Consider the following 21,247-nt stretch of genomic DNA (forward strand, 5'->3'; position numbering starts at 1 on the left):
CCTCTTGCAAAGATGAGGCTACAAACTTGCCCAAGCACAGAGTTGTGACCAGCTCTGAGTGCAGCCTTTGGGAAGAAAGAATAAATGACTTTTTGGGCCGGACTTGCTGGTTTTCCTCCTCTGCACGAGTCTTCCCTGCTCCAGGGACAGGGTGGGTGAGAGGCTGGGGACAAGCAGGGCACCATTAAGATGTTTTTTGTGTCTCTCTTTCCCTGAGGAAGGAGAGCAGAGGCCGATCTGTGGTAATCTTCTGCAATAAACTCAGTTATGTTGTAGTAACATGCAGCTAACACAGTTTTGGGAGGAAATACAAATTTGATGCTGTTTTGCAGAGCTGATCTATTCCCGCATACTCACAAAATATCTTCTAATGAAAATTCTGATTCCAAACACAAATAGTGCTTTGAGCCACCCAGCTTTGTGTTTTAAGTCCCCTTGGGGACTCTGGCACCTTGTTCTGTGAGGGGAAACACTAGCTTCCATGGCAAGAAATTAATTTTAGGGTAGCTTATTATGCACCACAGGCCTTTTTAATAGTGGTCATAAAGCTGGAAGCAAAGGAAAAGAGACATGGCTCCTGCTTGATTTAAAGCACTTAGGTTGTTATGGATTATTTATAATTTTATCCTCAGCATGGAAGGTAAAACTTGCAATCCATGGCCAGCAGTAGCTCACCAGGATTTGAAACCCGCAGCTGCAAATATTGGGGGGGTTTATTTTTCTTTTTTACACACTAAAATGTGATCTATGGTTGTTTCTAACTTCATAAAGGTACTGATTTGGGACTTTTTAGTGTCATAGAACCTGTGAAGCAGAGACTCCTGGAATGTGAAACACTGACACAGTGCCTCTGGAGCACCAAAGGCAAAGCTGGCTGATGAGGATGGGTTATTTGTGGGGATGTGGTGCCTGGAATCACAAACACCGTAGGGTTTAGTGGCACACACAGAAAAATTCTCCGAACTTTCAGAACCTTGTGTGGAACTCACAAGGCTCCTCTCTTTGGGGGGAGGTGGAAATGCTACTTTGGAGGAGGAAATACTCGGCTTTTAACTCATAATATTTATCTGCAAAGGGTTGCAGTGCTGATAAAAGGACAAGTAACTGTTATTGACAGAGTGTTTGCATCTTGCTTGATCATTCAGCTCCATAAGTGCTGCAGGAAATCACCAGCTTGGAGCATCCTGCTTATGCAAATGCTGCTGGAGGAGCCCCTTTCCACATGCAACCACTGCCTGAATCCAAGGATTCACCCAAAAAGCACCATGGGAATACAGGATTTAACAGAAAGTTCTAGCCAGGCACTTGCTGCTGGAACCACAGACTTCCCAAACTTTTGATGAAGTGTCATATCCTTTAAAGCTGTGTCATGCAGTGTAAATAAATAACAATGTCCAAACCAACACTCCTGCAAATCTTTGGATGCAGACCCGAAGTGCAGTACAGGCTGTGAACTTGCTTTATATTTCCCTTTGATGATTCAAATGAGCAACAGGGAAAAACTTTCTTTTTCGGAATTACCTACATTTTCCTGCAGATTTATGTTTATTGCTTTTCCACCTTCAGCTGGCAGAAATGAGGTTAGGCTCTCATTACCCACTTCAGCTTTTAATATGCTGTAGAAAGTCATCTGAAAGTGCCAAAATTAGCACTGTCATGCTCCGTGTTGCCCGCTTCACTGCAGCACAGAGCTGTGATAGCCTCAATAATGTACCTGTGGTGCCTGTGACCAGCACAGTCTGGGCTCTGTTTGCCTCAGCCTTCACACGCATACAAATCCATTCTACACGTCCTTTTCTGCCCAGAACACACACATTTGGAGCATCAGCCATTTCCAGACACGCAGCAGAAATAAAGCAGCGAATTTTCCCCCTTCTCTCCCCCTTATGCAAATGCAAACGACCGAGGAAGGATAAAAACCCAGCCCGGCAAACGCAGCCCCAGCACCATCCACGCTGCAGCAGCCAGCGCGATTCTGTACTTACAGCTCGGAGCAGGGAAATGTCTCAGGATCTTTACAATTTTCTCCAGGACTGTGTGGAGCTCTCAGCAAGGCAGAGTGTTCAGCGAGGCAGAACGGAGCCGTATGGAAGGTCTATGCAGCTGGGAGATAATGGAACTGTTTTCCCAGCTGGGACTTGGAGCCCTTTATCCGCTGAGCATTGCGTGTCTCTTCCCTGGTATTAAGCGTGAAATGCACTGCCTTCCCCGTGCTGCTCGAGCTAGGACCCACACAATTAGTGCCTCAATCAGATAAACAGCTCCTACAGTTTATGCGTATCCCTGTCTGGAAATTTGGGATGTATAAAATTTAGCTCTGCCTGGCTCATCCTTCAAGAAAGCTGAGCGAGCGAAAGCGCAGCTGTCAGAGCGGAGCATGAAAGATTAAATGTGCTCTTGCTGTTCCTCTCGTACAAATATGAGCTCCTGTCAGGTAATCACAAACCTCTCTCCTCAAAAACTGGGTCACTACACGGGATTAGGTTTAGAACAGGAGTGGAAACAGTTTTGTTTGGTCCTGGTCCCCATAATCGCGTCCTGAGCTCTGTAAGGTTCACTCAAGGGGTGGGAGCTGTCACTTGAATCACATCCCAGCACTCACAGACCTCCTGAAGCACTTAACTGCCCCTTCCTATGTTACCAAACAAATTTTAAAAAAAAAGGAGGGGACACTTGCTTGTCTAAAGTGGCACAGACATAAATTCTGATACAAACTTCAAACCTTCTTAGATTTCCATTTTCCCTCTTGGGACTGCTTCAGCAGAGAAAAGGCAGAGTCAGGCAGGGGAGAGTCTTTCTGATAGTGAGGAAAAGTTACTTAGATTCATCACTGAATCCCAGAGTGGTTTGGGATGGAAGGGACCTCAAAGCCCACCCAGTGCCACCCCTGCCATGGGCAGGGACACCTCCCACTGTCCCAGGCTGCTCCAAGCCCCATCCAACCTGGCCTTGGACACTGCCAGGGATCCAGGGGCAGCCACAGCTGCTCTGGGAATTCCATTCCAGGGCCTTCCCACCCTCACAGCCAAGAATTCCTTCCCAATATCCCATCTAACCCTGCCCTCTGGCAGTGGGAAGCCATTCCCTGTGTCCTGGCCCTTCATCCCTTGGCACAAGTGTCCCTCCAACTCTCCCGGAGATTTCTCTTATGACGCTGGAAGCACCTCAGCTGTCCTGGGCTGCTCTAGGTTTGTGAAATGGGAACAACAGGACATGGGAACTCCTGGAATGCCCACACAGGTGCCCAGCAGCCCCTGCCAGCCTCATTCAGAGCTCTCAGAGCCTCCTTCTCATTAACATAAACAATTTTACACTTCCATCCTGTGCACTTCTCAAATGAGTTTTACCGACAATTAATTAAGCCTTGCAGCACCTTCTAAAGGAGATAGGCATTATAATTAGCAGCTCTATTTTTAATTAGGAATAAAATTTAAAATGGAATTTTAGGTATTTCCTCATTAAATTTTCTTTTAAATAATTACAGGGCTTGTTCTAAGTGGTATCAAGAGTAAATAGACTAAAAGTTGCTCGCAACAGATTAACCCAAGCTTCTCGTATCCAATTTTAAAAGTTTATTAAAAATTGAGCCTTCTCTATGTCAAAATAAAATAATTTCTTTATGCATTTCTTGTCTAACAAGACTGGGAACAGAATTTTTCAGTTGCTGACAAAATTAATACTGTTAAAACTTTTCCATTTCCAACTGAGAATGGAAAAAAAAAATTTAGAAACCTCTCTTCAAAAGTTTAATTGGTCATTTCAAGATCTCTGTGGAGCCAGGCTGGGAGAGGTGGGGGTGCTTACCTGGAGAAGGCTCCAGGGAGATCTTAGAGCACCTTCCAGAGCCTAAAGAGGCTCCAGGAGAGCTGAAGAGGGACTGGGGACAAGGGCTGGAGGGCCAGGACGGGGGGAATGACTTCCCAGTGCCAGAGGGCAGGGCTGGATGGGATATTGGGAAGAAATTGTTCCCTGTGAGGGTGGGGAGGCCCTGAAATGGAATTTCCAGAGAAACTGTGGCTGCCCCTGGATCCCTGGCAGTGCCCAAGGCCAGGTTGGATGGGGCTTGGAGCAGCCTGGGACAGTGGGAGGTGTCCCTGCCCATGGCAGGGGTGGCACTGGGTGGGCTTTAAGGTCTCTCCCAACCCAAACCTTTCTATGGTCTCAGTTTTTTCATTCAAGAAAGACTGTAACACTTCAAGGGCTGAATTTTGAACTTCTGAACATCTGAATTTTCTTTTTATCAGAACTTGTAAAGTTCTGATTCAGATTTTTCTGAACTATCTTATACCCTATTAAAGATTCGACCCATATCTTTGAGAAACGACACAGGAAGTGATAAATTTGAATATTAAAACAGTCTTTTCCTAGAGGTCAGGATAAAACATTTGCATGCTACCCAAATGTTGTGGGTTTGCCCAATACTCTGTCAAAACAAAAATTTGTTGAGATTGACATTTCTTTGTCAAATATTTTGCTTTTAAGAATCATGATATTCTGTCAGAAAAAAACCCCCACATTTAAAAAAAAAGAAACAAAACCAAAGCAAACACTGATGATCAAAAAACCCCAACTGAACCTCTGTAACCTTGTTGTGCTTCCAGCTGTCAGAAATCCCGCAAACAAAACTTTTCCACCTTTAAGGAAGGGAGTTTTGACAGTGTCAAGGCACAGACAACTCCTGCAAAGTGGGGCAACCTCAGCAGCCTGGGATGGGCCTCCAGTCACCTCAAAAGTTGGCTCTGGAGTGACAAAAGTTTCCCTGTCTCAGGATGAAGTGCACGATGTCCTTGTGTAGCTTTCAGGACGCTGTCGTAGGCTAAAAATACCCAGGAGATAGGATCTGGTCTATAAAGCAGACAGGAGAGAATCAGGAGCACAGGCTGGGAGACAGGAGGGAATTAGAAGTTGAGCCAAGGTGTCTCCTGCAAAAACTCGGTCTGGAAGACCCTTTCTCCTCTATTTCCTCGGTGGAAATTGGAGATGCCTTGGAATGATACACGGGGGGTTTTGTCACCGTGTCTTCAGGAGCGGAGCCTTCCAGCTCCCTGGGGCTCTGTCAGCTTTTCTATCTCTCCTGTAGACAGAGGAGATAAACCCAAGATGTCTTTATAACTTTGTAACTGAGTTAGAACAAGGACTAACATGATCTAAACTCTCCGCTGTGCACAAGCATCAGCTTGCTCAAGGGCAAATCCCTGCAACCACAAAGGCAAAAAGTAAGGCCCAAGACAAGGTTTTTTACCAAAGGAATATGATCCCATCCCATGAGGTGCTTTACTCAGTAGGTGCCACCTTCTGCTCTGAAATTCATCCATTAACCAACCTAAATTGTTCTTTGGTGTTTGCACCATGCAGAGGGGTTTGGTTACTCTAAAATTCTGAATCACAGAATTGCAGAAGGGTTTGGCTTGGAAGGGACCTAAAAGATCACCTCATTCCAATCCCCTGCCATGGGCAGGGACACCCTCCCCTATCCCAGCTTGCTTATCTTTATGAATCCAGGGCACTGCTCAGGTAAGATTGAATTAATTAATTTTACAGTGCTAATTCAGTAAACATTTCCCATATTATTGGCTTCGTTTCCCCCCAATCCTGTTAGACATGTTGTAAAGTAAATTTCAACGTAATTTTTCATGAATGCAACCTTGCAGCTGTTTTTCAACACAGGTGATGTAATTTCAGATTCATGGAGTTACACCACCTTTGTCTTGTGAATATTCCTTGAAGTCTTGTCAGACACAGACATTGGAATCCTGAGAGCAAAAATCTATCCCAATTCACCTGCTTTGTAAAAACTAAGATGTGCTGTGAAGTCAATTGAGCTGCTGGACAAGCTCAGTAGTTGAACAGTGCAAGCATTGGGGAATGATCTGTTCTTGCAAAAAGAGGTCTTAAAATCCAACAAAAATGGATTAGCACACTCTGAATTCCCAAAAACGTTTGCTGCTGGAGCAGAGAAACAGCTAAGAAAACCCATCCAAACCAAACCAACCTGAATTCTTCCTGACTTCTGGGCCAGTGACCACCATGAGGAAGGGAAGTGGTCCAATCACTCCAGCAATGAAGCTCCTTATTCCTGCAGCCTTCCAGAAAAAGGAAAGGAATTTGTTCTGGAAGAAGTGTTCACAGTTTTTACCTTTTTGTGTAAATATATTTTAAATTATTATTTTGAAATCCTTATTGTGCTCTTACCCTGTGGCTGGAAAGAGAGCACTAAGTGCCTTCTCCGTGTGTTTTAGCACCGTGAGTTCTGGGGAAGGATGGGAATACAGAAAAAACAATGTCAATTATAGAAAATGCACCTGCATATAGAACAGCTGTTTCTTCTGCAGTTTTTTGTAGATTTTACTTTACTTGTGACACACGCACACACGATGGAGACGTGACACTAAAAAAAGGGGATCTGCAGGGTTAACATAGATAAATGTTCAAACAGATTTTCTGCTGAGTGTAAAAAGACACCATTCAAAGTATAAAGCTCATTGGTCTTTTTATTTTTTCCATGCTAGATCCATCAAAGAAGCAGAATTAGGCTACTTTATCCCTTGTTTGTATCCCACAAAGCTCTTTCCTCTGCCTGAACTTCAGGCTTTGTCTCCATGTGGTTTGTTCAGGTCTCCATTTCACAGTGACGGAGCAGAGTTATGGACAACCCCAACCAGAGGCTCTGCTTTGATAATGAGGGGATTAATTAGTTCCCAGCTCCACAAATAAACCAGAAAACAAACCCTCTGAACTGCTGCCTCTGCACCCCCCCTCAAAGATGATTAAAGAGGGAAAGAAGCAGCTCAGGGATGTTGTTAGTCCAGTGCTAAAGTGCCCCATTGATCTCCGTCTCTGGAATAAATGCCAAGGTTTAGTGGGTGTTAATCCTTGCAAAATGTGCAGCTTATTAATGATCCCCCCAGCAAAGGTGACCTCTGGAGCCAGGAATGATGCTCAGATAGGAGCAGGAATAGTTCCTATGCTTCCAGCTGCTCTGCTGCCACAGAAAAACAGGTTTCAAAACCTCGGGTCCTGGTTCTTGGGGTGGGAAATGCTCCGATCAATAGTTGGAGCTTTATCTATAATGGACCTGGAAGCTCTTTAACACCAGGACAGCTCCTCTTGGAAATGATTGGCCAAGGAAATTTAAAAAGTGCAAGCAAAAAGAAGTATGAAGGTTTTTATTGGAGTTATTTTTGCTACAGCTGGTGGTGTTATTGGATGTGGTTTGTGTTTTGAAGCACAATCACTGCTGAACAACCTTTGCTCTCCAGACAATCACAGTGACCTTAGTGAGACTTTTTAATGGCTTTGTGGCTAATCTTGCCATGGTCTTCTATTCACAAAATTTGGGGAGCTTGCTTAGCTCTTTGTTTCTTCAGGGTTTTGTGTGAGATGTGGTTTTTTTTTGCTTTTATTTTTACGCCTGTGTTTCTTTTGCTATTTTTTAAATTTATTTTTTAAAGAAAAAAGCCATCTGAGGAAACACCAGTTGTGCATTTCTAGATTTTCAGGGTTGTGTTTGTGCTTGCACCTTCCTGGATGTGAAATATCAGATAAGTGGCACACATTTTGCATTGATTTTCCTCAAGGGAGAGAAAACTTGGAGCAGGGAGCTGGGGAATTGCAGTGTCCTTTCATTACTTCCCCTCCCAGTTGTGCTAAATGGTCACTGGATCAATGTCCACCGTCTGTGCCCTGTGGAGGAGGAGAGCACAAAGAGACCCCTGCCTGCAAGTCCAGGGCACCAGATGTCACCTAATGGTGTCAGCTGCCAGGAGCCACTCAGCTGCGAGAGGGAGAGCTCAGAAAGCCAGACTGAAACAGAAAAATGCACAAAACCTCTCCACTTACAGAAACCGGGGTAGCTGCAAACCAAGTTCCTTCTGTCAAGTGTGGCTTTCTTTTATCTAACGCTTGGCAGGCTCTTCAGAGGGGACAGGGGGAGAGGGAACGGCCTCAGGCTGGGCCAGGGGAGGCTCAGGGTGGGCATCAGCAGGAATTTCCCCATGGAAAGGGTGCTCAGGCCTTGGCAGGGGCTGCCCAGGAAGGTTTGGAGTGCCCATCCCTGGAGGTGCCCAAGGAAGGGCTGGAGGTGGCACTCAGTGCCCTGGGCTGGGGACAAGGTGAGGATCAGCCACCTCATGGATGGTGGAACTCTTTTCCAACCTCAATGATTGTGGGTTTCTGAGAGGTCACATTTTTGCAAGTGTTTCCAGATGTCACTTATTCCATCTCTTTGCACTGACACTGGTGCAAGCACAAGGCACTCTCCTGGTGGCACTGCCACTCTGTGACCCGTTTTCCATCACTCCCATGAATTTCCTGCAGTTTCTATAACACTAACACCATTCCTTTTCCCACTGTATTTATTTGTCCTTGTCTGTCCACAAGCCCCCAGTGACTCTGTCACCATTTTTCTAGTCCACACATGGATTTTCCCAAACCTCTGGGAAAACAAGCTGCCAGTAGATGACACTTTGTGCTGTTCGGTGGAGTCTGATAAAACTCCCTTCTGGTACTTCCTACTCTTCCTCATTTTGCATTTTCCACGTTACATCGTCACAATGCTTGTAAGAAATTTCTGTTCTAATACTGAGGGTTAATTCTTGAATTAATTAAACAGGGGGAGGATGAACAGTTCCTGCTCCATTTCTCCCTCAGTTTTTCCTCAGTCTGACTCCACTTCTACTTCCAGTTCCAGGGGGCATTTCTTATATCACAAATTGTTCACTTTCTCCCATCTTCTGCTCCGTGCTAATTTGACTTCTGGAAACAATGATTTTCTGAGGGAAACAGGGAGAAAGAAGCCATTTCTGGCACTATTCAGCCTTCAAACTTTCTGCTTTTAGGGAAAATTGCTGTTCTAGTGCACAGAACCACTACAATTTATTTCCTCTGCAGTGCTGTCAGCCCTGTCTGCCCAACCTGAGGCCCCTGGCTGTGCTCCCTGTGTCAGAGCGTTAATGGTCCCCTTTCTACACCAAAATTAATTAACGCAAAAGAGTGTTAAAAAATAAAAGTGTCTGCAGAAACTGAGAAGTCTTGGCTGTAGAGTTTTTCTACTGAACTCAAATCGAGTGTGGAGTTCTTAAACTTCCCACATTCCCCGAGAAAAAGAAAATGTTGCTGTGTAAGGTGAGAGTTACCTTCGAGTAACCTGGGAATCCATTATTTCATCTTGATTTTTAATATGTTGGGGAGGTGATTAATGTTTAAAGAGAAAGAAAATTAAAGTTAAATGTGCAAATATTAGAGCTAGTGAAAATAGTAAATTATTTCATGCTTTTTCACCTATTTTTTTTTTGAATATTTAAATAATAAGGGCTTAATATCTACTTTGAGCAACAGTCTCAGCTCCTCTCTAAGGTGAGGCCCTGTCAATCTCCTTCTCTCGAACCACTGGGATCTGACCCACCCATTTAGTGCAAATAATCACGAAAAAAAGGCAAAAGTGCTCACAAATCTGCTGTGATTGGATGGAATTCCCTGAATCCTGTTCTGTCAGGGCCCTGGGTGGGCAGGAAAGTCAAGCAGATTTTATTGGTAATTTGAGTAGATACTTCCTGAGGTTCTACAGTAAAGCTTTACACCTGTAATAGGCATTTCTAGGTGGCTCTGAATTTTCTTATTTTGATTTTCATAGGCCCTCATCAATGAAAACATTATTAATTAGCAATAGGCACCTGAAGGGCAGAGATGATGCTTTGATTTCCAGGATTTCCTGGATCAGACTTGCTGAAGACATGAAAATCAGCAGGAATTGCATCAAGGAAGGGTCCAGCACCCCCGAGATATCCATCCAAGCAGCTGCTTCCTTGCTCTCCATCTGGAGCAGGAGTGCAGGGAAGCAGGGAGTTGTTGATTCTGGGGACACAGGTTGGAGATGGTTAAAAATGGAACAAATAAGGGCAATAATGTAGCTACACTTGGGCAGGTAATGTTTAAGTCTTATAGTTAATGGTAAGGTATTAGGAATTAAAATACATAAATGCTGCATCATAGGCACAGTTCTCACAGAGAGAGAGAAAAAGTGGATTAAAACCAGCAAATAAGTTCAATTTTCTCTATGATTTTTGCATCCTTTAAGGACTTCTGTCTCACTGCTCAGCACATTTCAGCCCTGCAAGAAAATGCTGGGTGTAAACTTTTAAAAAAACCATCTTCATTTGAAAGAAGAAAAGAAAAAATATGGATATCTCATTAGGAACTGTAGGGACAGGACAAGCGGGAATATTCAGATTAGAAGAGAGTGGGTTTAGATGGGATACTGGGAAGGAATTGCTCCCTGGGAGGGTGGGCAGGCCCTGGCACAGGGTGCCCAGAGCAGCTGGGGCTGCCCCTGGATCCCTGGCAGTGCCCAAGGCCAGGCTGGACACTGGGGCTTGGAGCAGCCTGGGATAGTGGGGGTGTCCCTGCCCATGGCAGGGGTGGGATGGGATGGGATTTAAGGTCCCCTCAAACCCAGACCACTCTGGGATTCTGTGATACTGGTTTTAGAAAATGATACAAAAAACCCCTCAAGTGCTGCTGCTCCCTCCTTGCTCCTCTGGTTCCTTCATTTCCAGCCTGGTGCTAATGTCAGTGGGATCAGATCCATGGGAGAAGGAATCTCACCAGCTCTGTTTTTCCAGCCAGTCTCCGCAGGGCTCACCAGGATGATCTTTGAGCATCTCTGCCTTCATCACCACTTGGTGTCATTGAAAATATGAACAGGGCAGTGTCCATGGTTGAACAGTGGCTGTACTATCAGCCCTTCTTTTAGGCAACCAGTATATAAAATCCACTTATTGAAAATGTACTCATGAGAAGAGTGACTGGGATTTTATAGATCTGGTTTTACTGCAGAAAATGTAGTTATTTGGGGCTCACAAAAGCTGTAAAGCTATACCTAGGTTTTTACAGCACTGGGTGAGCTTAGATGAATTAAAACATAACATTTTCCTGCATCCTTCTTTGGATTATATTTGAGGACGTTTTTCATTTGGGTTATTATTTTTTTTAATTTCCAGTGGCAAACCGAAACTATTCCTCTTTCCAGCTGTAGATAAATTTAATGAGGAATATAATATTCAGACGGGGATCATCTGTATGAACTTGCTGGATGCTTTGCACAGAAATATCCTCGTGTTTTGACACACTGATTTCTTGTTCTCTGACAGGGCTATAATTTGCTCTAAGATTTGTTTCAGTCGTTCCCCAAATATTTCTCATGCTGTGTTGGGAAGAAATAATTGAATTTGGTAAAGTTATCCCAACTTTCATTACACTGAAAAAGAGCTCTCTTTATGTAATCCCATCAACTTCCTCCTCAAAAATCAGCTTAATTAAAACTCCACTCTCTTAAAACAGATCATTGCTTATGATTACAATGAAGTTGAATGAAAACTAGTGAAAATTAACTAATGCAGGCCAGTTTTTGTGTTCCACAGGATGATTCTGTATTGCTGCTGCCTTGTAGAACTGTAATAAGAGGGGCTGTACCCAAGGATGAGCCTGGCTTTGTGTTTTAAACCCCAATATATTTCAGGGGTGCATAAAAGCCTACAAGAATAAACCTTGCAAAGGAGGCAGCTCAGTGAGAGGCAAAGCTCAGCTCAGGTAGGGGTTTAGTTGCTCAGAATCTTCCCAAAATGTTGGGGAAACCTACATGAGGCTTGCTCTGGATGCTCCTGGTCCTGCATCCTTGTCCAGGGATGTTTGTCCTTGTCCAGACATCTCCATTTGGAGACATTTGCAGGGCTGATATCAGTAGATAACAAACCCAACCAAGAACAGCTTTACTGCAGTCAGGTACTTCCATCTTTTTCACAGAATCACAGGACCATTAAGGTTGGAAAAGACCTCTGAGATCACCAAGTCTAACCTTTGCCCAAACACCACCGTGCCTGCTGCACTTTACCTCCAAGAGTATTTTCAGAATGTTCTTTTACACAGCTTTAGAACACACTTTTAGAGTGAATATTTTAGACTCTGATTTTCGTGTCCTCCTTAAAATGTGAGTATTTAGCCCATTCTATTTAGCTCTTACTCAAACAGTTCCCAGCAGTTTAACACCACATCACTCTTCCCATAACACAGCCATCATGTAAATCTTTCTAGGGAGAGTCCTCTCCACTATCCAAATCTTTGTGCATCTTTCACCCGTGCAAGGGATTTTATCAGACTATTAAAAATAAATTATGCAGGCTTTGTGCCACACAATCAAATCTCTGCTTGTTAAGCATTTAGTGCCAGTGATCAAACCCCCTAAATGTCAGCAAGGTCAGAGCTTGCTTGTGTTTCCTGCATAAAAGAAAAGCTTGGCTGATGTGCATTTTCCTGTACGGAAATGTAGTGGATAAAACAATTATGTGAAACATTCCCTTGGAAATTCTGGTGCTTCTTCCATAAACTTGCACTTGCAACTATTGGACAAAATGTGTGAGGAGAGGTTGGACTTGATGATCTTGGTCTTTTCAGGCCTTAAAGGTTCTATTAAATGAGGGACATTTTATGGGATATTTTCTATTCCTGAGACTAAGTCTAGACCTTTCCTTTTGGTTCCAGCATCGAACACTGAAAGCCAAAGGGACCCATGTCCTTGAACAATTTGCCTTTGGCCTGTGCCACTGCTGTTCTGAAGAGTTGGTCCCCACATTTCTGCCCAATTTCATGAAATTTTTACATTTTGGGGAAGTCAGCCCTGTACCTGGTCTATTAAAAAAAATTTGCTACTTCAACCTGAAATGTTGAAGAGCCCCTGGATGGGGTTTGGAGCACCCTGGGATAGTGGCAGGTGTCCCTGCCCATGTGGAGGGTTGGAACTGGGGGGTCTTTAAGGTTCCTGCCAACCCAAACCATTCCAACACTCTATGAAATGGCACAAGGAGTTATTACCCACACTTAAATCCCAAAAACATTGATTTAACTTCTATCAGCACATTAATCCTGGGTGAAATCTCCCAGCTCCTCAGCCTACTTCTGCGAGAGAAGACAGGGATGATTTACCAGGATCCTTTTCCACACAGAGATCTCCCTGTTATCTCCTGAACACCAGTTGTTTCAACTTGCTTATGGAAATTGTTCCACCAATTTTTCTCCTCTTGGTGCATAAAGTGTAGTGAAAAAACAAACATCTCAAATTAACTTCACTGTAGCTCATTTTAATTTTGTCTTGTGCTATGAGAGAGCTGATAACCTAAATCAGCCTGATTGTTATTTCAGCTGGTAAACAGCGTATTTTATCCTCTGTGTATCTCTGGTAAAAGCTGGTGCTCAATCCTTAGGCTCAGTGTATTCCTCTGATTATTAATTTATTAATATCACCCTTGTTGAAACTACAGGAATGGTTTGGGCTGGAAGGGACCTTAAAGTCCATCTTGTTCCACACCTTCCACTGTCCCCGGTTGCTCCAAGCCCTGTCCAACCTGGCCTTGGACACTTCCAGGGAGGAGGGTACCAAGCCGAGGTAGAACAAGAGGGGTCACTCCACAGCCCACGTGTCAAAATCCCTCATTAAGAACACCCCAGATGATTATAATTGTCTCGGGGAAATAATCACTCAGGCTATCATTGGGTAAAACCCCTTAAAACCTTTATTTGCACTTTCTGATGTCTTCCACTAAGAAGTGGAAGAGTGAAATTATCTCAGGAAAGAGAATTTTTATTGTGACCTTTCAGCAGCAAAACACTCTTTAAACACAGACCCCAAGAGTGTGGTTTGGGGTGTGGTACAGGAAGGGTAAAGAAATGTCAGCAGCTGAAGGAGAATCAAAGAGATTTCCAAAGATTTCCAAGGATGTTGATAAGAAAAGCCCTTGGAGGTCACAGATGTCAGCAGTGAACTCATGTGATGCCAGCAGTGTCCCTCATTCAGCTTCCCATGTTCTGCCCTGCTCCAGCAACACTCCTGGAAGTCACTGGCAAAGGATTCTCCAGATCCCCTTACAGAGACTCGTGTGCATAAAAGAGAAACTGCCTGTTATTACCCCCCGTAATGGATTTACTCCTTTATCTCCAGTAATAAATGTCTGTAATGTGGGCCTGTGGTTGAAACCTTGTTCAGAAAAAGGTCAGTGTTATGAAGGCCATAACTGCCACCAGGTGGGGAGCCTTTAGCTGATATTGATCACTAGGTTCTCAATCTTCTTGATAAATCCAAGAGATTTTCCACAGGTTTTCACCAAAGCACCTCATCCTTTCCTTCACTGGAAGGGGGACATCTCTTGGTTACTCAAGCTTCCTCTTGTACTTGTAGAAAATCAGAATGAAATACTTTAAGTGGAATTAAATCCATTATTCTCAGTGTTGCTAAGGTCAAAAATGATGTTTCTGCAGTTTTGTGTTGGTGAGAATAAAGACAAAGTTCAAACCCCAGTTTGGCTGACAGTAATGGTGGGCTGGAGAGCAGTTAGGGCTGGTGATACCGGTATAGAAGATTTTGGGTTATTCAGTCCAACTTGGAACATGAATGGACAGGAGGGAGGAAATGTGTGGCTGTGTTATTGCTGTGTTCATGGAATTAAATTCATTATCTGGCACTGGTTCCTGAGGAATAAATCTGTTTAAACATCAGACCTGTGCCCAGGTCAGCCATCAGCACCAGGCAGGACTAAATCCTGGGAAATATCCCGCTAGGGATGGGAGATGGAGCCTTTTGTGAGTGCTGTGTGTGACAGCCCTGCAGCTGCAGCTGCACAAAGAGGCCATTCCCATATGGAGCCACGTTGTTCCTCAAGTGCTTGCCATGAATAGGTTTTATCATTCTCAATCCCACAGGGGAAAAAAACCCCAAATGTGTCTATCAATGCTGGTGTGAAAAGCTGTCGTTTGACATCCAGCTCATCTGGCTGGAGCTCCAACCAGCTGAGGGATGGCTGCCATGGCATGCACAGGGATGGCTTTTCCCTTTTCCTGGGCCCCAGATCTCTGGTTCTCACTGGGATCATCCCCAGGGTAAAACACCCCACTCTGGAGCAGCTTCCTTTAGGTGCAGCTGTGGGCTCTGTGCAGTAATCCAGATGTGGGGCCAAATTCAGGGGCAGCAGTGCTGGCTCTCACCTGCCAGGGGTGCTGGGTTCCTGGTTGTCAGCCCTGGAAAATCCCTTGGTGACCAGGGATCATCCCTTGGGATCGTCCTACTGCTGGAGGGCTGCCAGCTCTGCCCTTTGGTGACTTCTTATGAAAAAGAAACAAGACTGCCACAGGGTCCCCCCGTGCCCAGGACTTGATCTTACTTTTGTCGCTGACAAATCTGATGAATTCGGAGGTTTCAAGGTCAAAATACTGAATAAAAATCCAAACTCTGAGCCTCATGTACTGCTTAGGATTTTCCAATCTCGGAGCAGTGCCTTTTGGGATCATTGATAAAGCTGTGGTCTTAGGGAGGCCAAGACTACTCGTGAAATGTTGATTAAAAAGTTGATTAGTTGGCTGATTAGATGTGAGGTTTAGATGTGGATTATATTTAAGGATCAGCAGCAGTTAAGAAAAAATTTATAGCATGTCCTAAACACCTCAGTCATAGCAGCTAATGATATTTCAGCCATAAAACCTTCCTTTCAGGTGATAGTCCTCACCATTAGAACAAAAGTAGAATCAAAGGATTTAAGACTCTTTCGTCTTGGTTTACAATCCTCAATTCTTTTTTCCCCTCTGGAAATCTTAAAAAGAAGTGCAAGAAATATAAATTTTAGGAAAGGAAATCAAGCTCCAGTTTGAATCCCAATGAAATTACTGAGAGCATTCCACAGTCTTTATCCATGAGCACAACAAAACACCGTGTAAGTGTTATTTATCTTCATGATGCGCCCATGAAACAGGGGTCTTCCAATTTTGCAGGAAAACCTGGCCCTGCCAGGTGAAAGACTCAGGGTCTGGATCTTTAGGAGGCATTTTTTCCCCAAAGTAACCATGGCAAAGTGTAACCAGGCAGTGAGGCACCAACATTCAACCACCCATGGAATGTTTTCCCACGGTGGTTTGGCAGAGCTGCAGTCACGTGTAATTCATGTCTCTGCTCTGAGCCCACTGATTATTTCCTCCTCTAAAGATCAGGAACAGTTTAAAATACCCCAAAATATTGAATGGACCACGGAGTGAAAGTTAAAGGAGGTTACCAGTAACAAATTCCAGTGAGTTGATTTAGGTAAATCCACTTTTTACTCTAGCAAAGCATCACTTCCCTCTCAATAATGCCAAATAATGTATCAGCACATCAAAATGTCTGCTGCCTCATGGAATAGCCATTTGTTAGTGCAAATGGGGCACGCTGCTGATTTGGAGGGTGCTGGTAGGTGAAAACCCATTTCAATTCTTTTATTGCAAATCTACATTTCCCTTTTTAGTGTTGTAGGATCGTTTAACTTTGTCACTTGCAGCTGAGTGCTGTGGGATGCACCAGGGGCTGCATTCTTCTGTACCTGAAATTATAAATGCCGCCTATGTTTGTTGCTTTTTTTATTATTATTTTACTTTTGCTATAGTTTTTTTTCCACCTGCATAATTCATGGCTTTAAATAGAATTACATGAACATTTTTGCAACAGCACTTAATCCCCTCTATACCTTAAAGGAGATATTTGATCTTGAGAAGGATTTGTTTCTAGAGACAGCTACAGCAGTATTTAATTATTTCTGTTGAAAATCAAGCAAACCTCACAGACAACATTTTTTAATGTTAACCTCAGTGGATTTGCTGTTAATAGCATAAAAGAAGAGTGGCTAATGATAAGAATTAAATTCTTCTATTTTAATCCTTTTCTGACCTTCTTGTCTTCTGTAATCTTTGGTAACTGCAACAAAAAAAAAAAAGTTTCCCCAGTTTCTTCTTCTGTAATGCAGTAAAATCTGCAAATTACAGTGATTTTGATCCATAATCTTCCAGGTATTCCTGTTTCCCATTCCATCCATATCAGCAGCAACAAGAAATATTAGAATGTTTGAAGATTCAGCCTGCTTTGTGTTGGATTACAGGCAAGACTTCAGGCAGGGCACAGCTTACCCATCACTTCCCACGTACAATTATGACTTAAAAATATTCAAATCCTTTGACAACTTTGGGCATGAATTAGGCCTGAGAGAAGCTGATTTCTGCCCTCACACCTGAATGCCCACCTCGGAAAATGAGGAGTTCATTGACTGCTTCCAGTGAAATCCCAGCTCTGGTGACACTGAAGGCAAAGTCTCTTGCTGGGCATATTTAAGTTGAAATTGTCTCTTTGTGGGGAAAAACCCCTGCTCACTTATTGATGGCTGTGGGATCACAATGGTATGAAATGTTTTAAAAATCTTGCCTCCTGCCTTTAAAAATAAATAATAAACACCAATGTAGTGATCCCAGGCACCATGACTTGTTTAAGTGCATGTGGGAACAAAGCCAGTATAAAGTGACTTAGGATTGGTTCATTATAACGCTTTCTTTGTAAAAAAAAATGATTAATTCATTTTTGTGTCATTCCCAGTCATTAGAACATAAACAGGCACGATACATTCCAAAAATCCAACTCTTGAGGACCTCAAAAGCAGCTTCTTTCTCCCTGTTTACTCCTGTCTAGTCAGCAAACCTTCCAAAAAAATTATTCAGAGAGACCAAAAAAAGCATTCAAAGACTCCAAAAAAGGTATTCAAGGCCACCAAAAAAATCAGCAGCATTTTATTTCCAACAAAGGCAGAAAACAAACACAGGCTGCTGTTCCCACCCCTGCTTTGTTTTGCTTTGGCTCTTTAAATGCACCCTTTCCCAAGGGGAAAGAAAAATCCATATTGTCCAATTGTCTTTCCATTAAAATCTGCAACAAACTCCTACAGCTTTGTAGAGGAGTGAGATCAAGGAAGGAATATTTGTCCAGGTATTGATCACTGCTGCAGGATGTGGTGCCTTTTGCCGGGGTTGAGAATCTCCCATCGCTTTCCGATCCGGAGATTTCTGCTCCCTGAGCAGCAGGAGATTGCTGCTTTTTGTCTATGTAATTGCTTTGAAGATTTAGGTCTAGATTTTAATCTCAGAAGGGCAATATATCTGGGAGAATCTCAGGAGAAGAAGGAAAAAAATGTGACTAATGGATATGCAGGGAGCATCACAGCAGCGTTTTCCATGGAACAAACAAGGCATGACATGGACCCGAGATTAGGATCTGGCAGTAGTGAAATTTAGATGGAGAACCTCGCAAGGAGCTCTTAATTCCACTGCCAGTGGTCAAAATCTGTCACATAATAGCCTCAAGAATGCTTTAAATATATTTATTTGAGGATCTTTAGGGACTTTTGCATCTAAGTCCAGGTTTTACCTTTATTCCTTCCCTCAAAAATGTGAAATTATTGCCCTTTCCTGAAACAGCCACATTTTAATCACAGAGCCCATATCTGGAGTTATAATTGCACTATTTTGATTTTGATTTTTTTACCATTTATTTAGATTTAGCCATGGTCTGGTGGTGTAGTGGAAGGTGTCCCTGCCCATGGCATGAAGTTGGGATGAGATGATCTTTAAGGTCCCTTCCAACCCAAACCATCCCATGAGTCTATGAAATAGCACTGGTAGATAAAAGTCCTTAAAATGACAACTGTGACTCCTCAGAAACAGGATATCTGCCCTCCCCACACCTACGGTTTAGAAATTTTAAGAACTTTGAAGTCACTAGAAGGATTTGTGAACCTGCATTCAAATTTTCACTTTCAGGCCAGATTTTTTTTCTTTTTTTCTCTTACAATCCTTCCACAGAAACAAGAAAAGTCCACTGCTTTTCTTGCCATGCTTATTATGACCTGTGCTCTAAATACCTTGTCTTTTCCATTGATTACCGATTCAATCCGTGGGTAATTCACTCCTAATGCCCTGCCTGGGCTGAGGTGAAGTCCTTTGGGGACTATCAAGGTTGTGGTTCTTGACTGCAATGGAGCATAATTTGTAATTTTTCCCCTCTAAACATTTGTATTGACTGTAGGGAGGTGTTATTTCACCTGGAATTTCAGTCCTAGCTTTGGAATAAATAAGGGGTGACACTGCTTTCCTCATGTTTTGGTGTCTTCTCTATTGCATTATTTGGCTTGAAGCCTCTCTGTCTCCTTATCTGTAATATAAATATCACTGATATGGTTAAAGCAGAGAATACAGCCAGAGCTGAGGCCCTTTTTGGCAGCTTCCAGCATTCCCTATAAGGCCACCAAATATTCCACCTCTGTGGCCATGCTCCACCTTGAAAGATCCCCCAACACTGTCACCAATATCATGGAACCATGGAAAGGTTTGGGATGGAAGGAACCTTAAAGCTCATCCAGTGCCACCCCCTGCCATGGGCAGGGACCCCTTCCACTGTCCCAGGTTGCCCCTAGCCCCATCCAACTTGGCTTTGGACACTTCCAGGGATGGTGCAGCCACAGCTTCTCCAGGAGTTCCATTCCAGTCCCTCACCTCTCTCCCAGGGGAGAATTTCTTGCATACAACAAACCTCTTTCAGCTTGAATCCATTCCCCCTTGTCCTGCCACTCCAGTTCCTGATGCAGAGTCCCTTTGGCTTCCTTGTGGTACCTTCAGACACTGGAAGGTTTCCATGAGGGCTCCACAGAACCTTCCCTTCCCCATGCTGAACATCCCTGATTTTCTCAGCCTGTCCCCATAGCGGAGCTGCTCCAGTCCCCCTGGACTTCAGGTTGTGTTTGGTCCTGTGCCAAATTCCCCCATGATGTCATACAGCACCCAAAACTGGGAACCCAATGAAGAATCCTACATTTTATGCAGCCCATAATGTTAACAAGCCTGAAGAAATTTGCTAATATATTTTGGATGCTTTGCATGGAAACTGAAGCCTTTTCTTCCCCCCAATTGTTGCTACTGAAGTCGGAGCGCGTTTGAAGATCTGAAACTTTTCTTTTGAGGGAAAAGTTGCCTCCTTGTTCTTTCCCTCATGCTGCGTTGACATGTTTTCATCAGCTACATCGTGTTACCTCTTCTACATTAAAGCCTAATCACAGCCTTGGAGTTTGCAGTTACCAGCTACAAATAGAAAGATTTCTCCCTGTGAGACCAGAGCATTCCTCAAGCAATTTTCCACCTTTATGCAGGGTTTTGTTTCATCAGGGTTTGTGTTTTTGGTGTTGTTTCTTACCATCTGCCTTGCAATTAAGCTATTTAAAAGCACCCACATCAAAGAAGGGCTCTGCTTCTCTGCAAATAGGCCTCTCTGCTGCACTGCAGAAGTGACAAAAAGAATCCACCCAGTTCCACGGTTTATAATGATGAAATAAATATTTGTCCCCAGTATCTTTTGTTGACTTACCAAAAAAAATCTGAAAAAAGCCATGTTAAATAAGTCTAAATGAAGCAATTCTTCGCTGGAGAACATCTAACCAGCAGCATCTTTGTTCTTTATAAGTCTTACTATGCAAACATGAATTATATTATAAAATTCATGGTAATGTCTGTATTTCTTGGGTTTTTTCCTTTTTTTTTTTTTTTTTGTTTGTTTGGGTTTTTTTTGGGTTTCTTTGGTTTTTAATTCATTGCCTCTACTAAAACCACAATGATAAGATACCATCCCTATATTACATTTTAATTTTTTTTTTTAATGGAAAAATGTAATTGTGGTCTGAATGTTATTTTTCATGTTCAGGGTTTCTGGAGTGTGGAGAACAGGATGCTTTGAAGGAAGAGGTGGGAGATTAGGGTTGGAGAGCAAACTTAGTGCTGAGCCAGCCAGTGCTTCACTTTAATTGTTGTTGTAAGAGTGTTGTAGGGATGAGTTCCTCAAAGGATACAATATTTAAGCAAAAAATGTAATAATGAATGTAAAGGAAAAGGGAAAAAAATGGATTAGAGAAGTTGTTTAAAGTAAATGGCATTTTATTTTTGTGGCTTTATTTCCCACTTCATAGAATGAATGGTTTGGGTTGGAAGGGACCTTAAAGCTCATCCAGTTCCAAACTTCTTCCATGGGCAGGGACACCTTCCACTATCCCAGGCTGCTCCAAGTCCCATCCAACCTGGCCTTGGACACTTCCAGGGATGCCGGGGCAGCCCCAACTTCACAATATATTTTATTATAATTATAATAGAATGAAAGCTTATGGAGGAAAAAGAAATCGATAAAATCCAGTGTCTGAGGAAAAAGATTTCCAAAGGTGAAAAAGTGCCGATGTTTTCTTTGATGTGACAACAAACCAGCTGGATAAAAAAGTGGCCGGGACTTGCAGGTAATTCGAGGTAACGTTTCAGTGCCCAGGTGGGTGATTGCTCACAGTGACCTCCCTAAATAACCTGAAACCAAGCCGAGAAAATGGGATTT

General features: G+C 43.2%; 1 protein-coding gene across 4 annotated transcripts in view; it reads right to left on the minus strand.

Moving 5' to 3' along the window:
* Positions 1–2,526, minus strand: part of CNTN6 (contactin 6) — a 126,842-nt gene extending 124,316 nt beyond the window's left edge. For 3 of the 4 annotated variants that reach the window (XM_032120986.1, XM_032120985.1, XM_032120984.1), the window contains exon 1: positions 1,986–2,524. The gene's annotated coding sequence lies outside the window, so the exon portion shown is untranslated. Of the gene's footprint in view, positions 1–1,985 lie in introns of all 4 variants that reach the window. The other variant, XM_032120987.1, reaches the window with a different exon arrangement.
* Positions 2,527–21,247: the final 18,721 nt, after the last annotated feature.

Source organism: Corvus moneduloides, chromosome 11 (genome assembly GCF_009650955.1).
Source record: "Corvus moneduloides isolate bCorMon1 chromosome 11, bCorMon1.pri, whole genome shotgun sequence".
Classification (NCBI taxonomy): domain Eukaryota; kingdom Metazoa; phylum Chordata; class Aves; order Passeriformes; family Corvidae; genus Corvus; species Corvus moneduloides.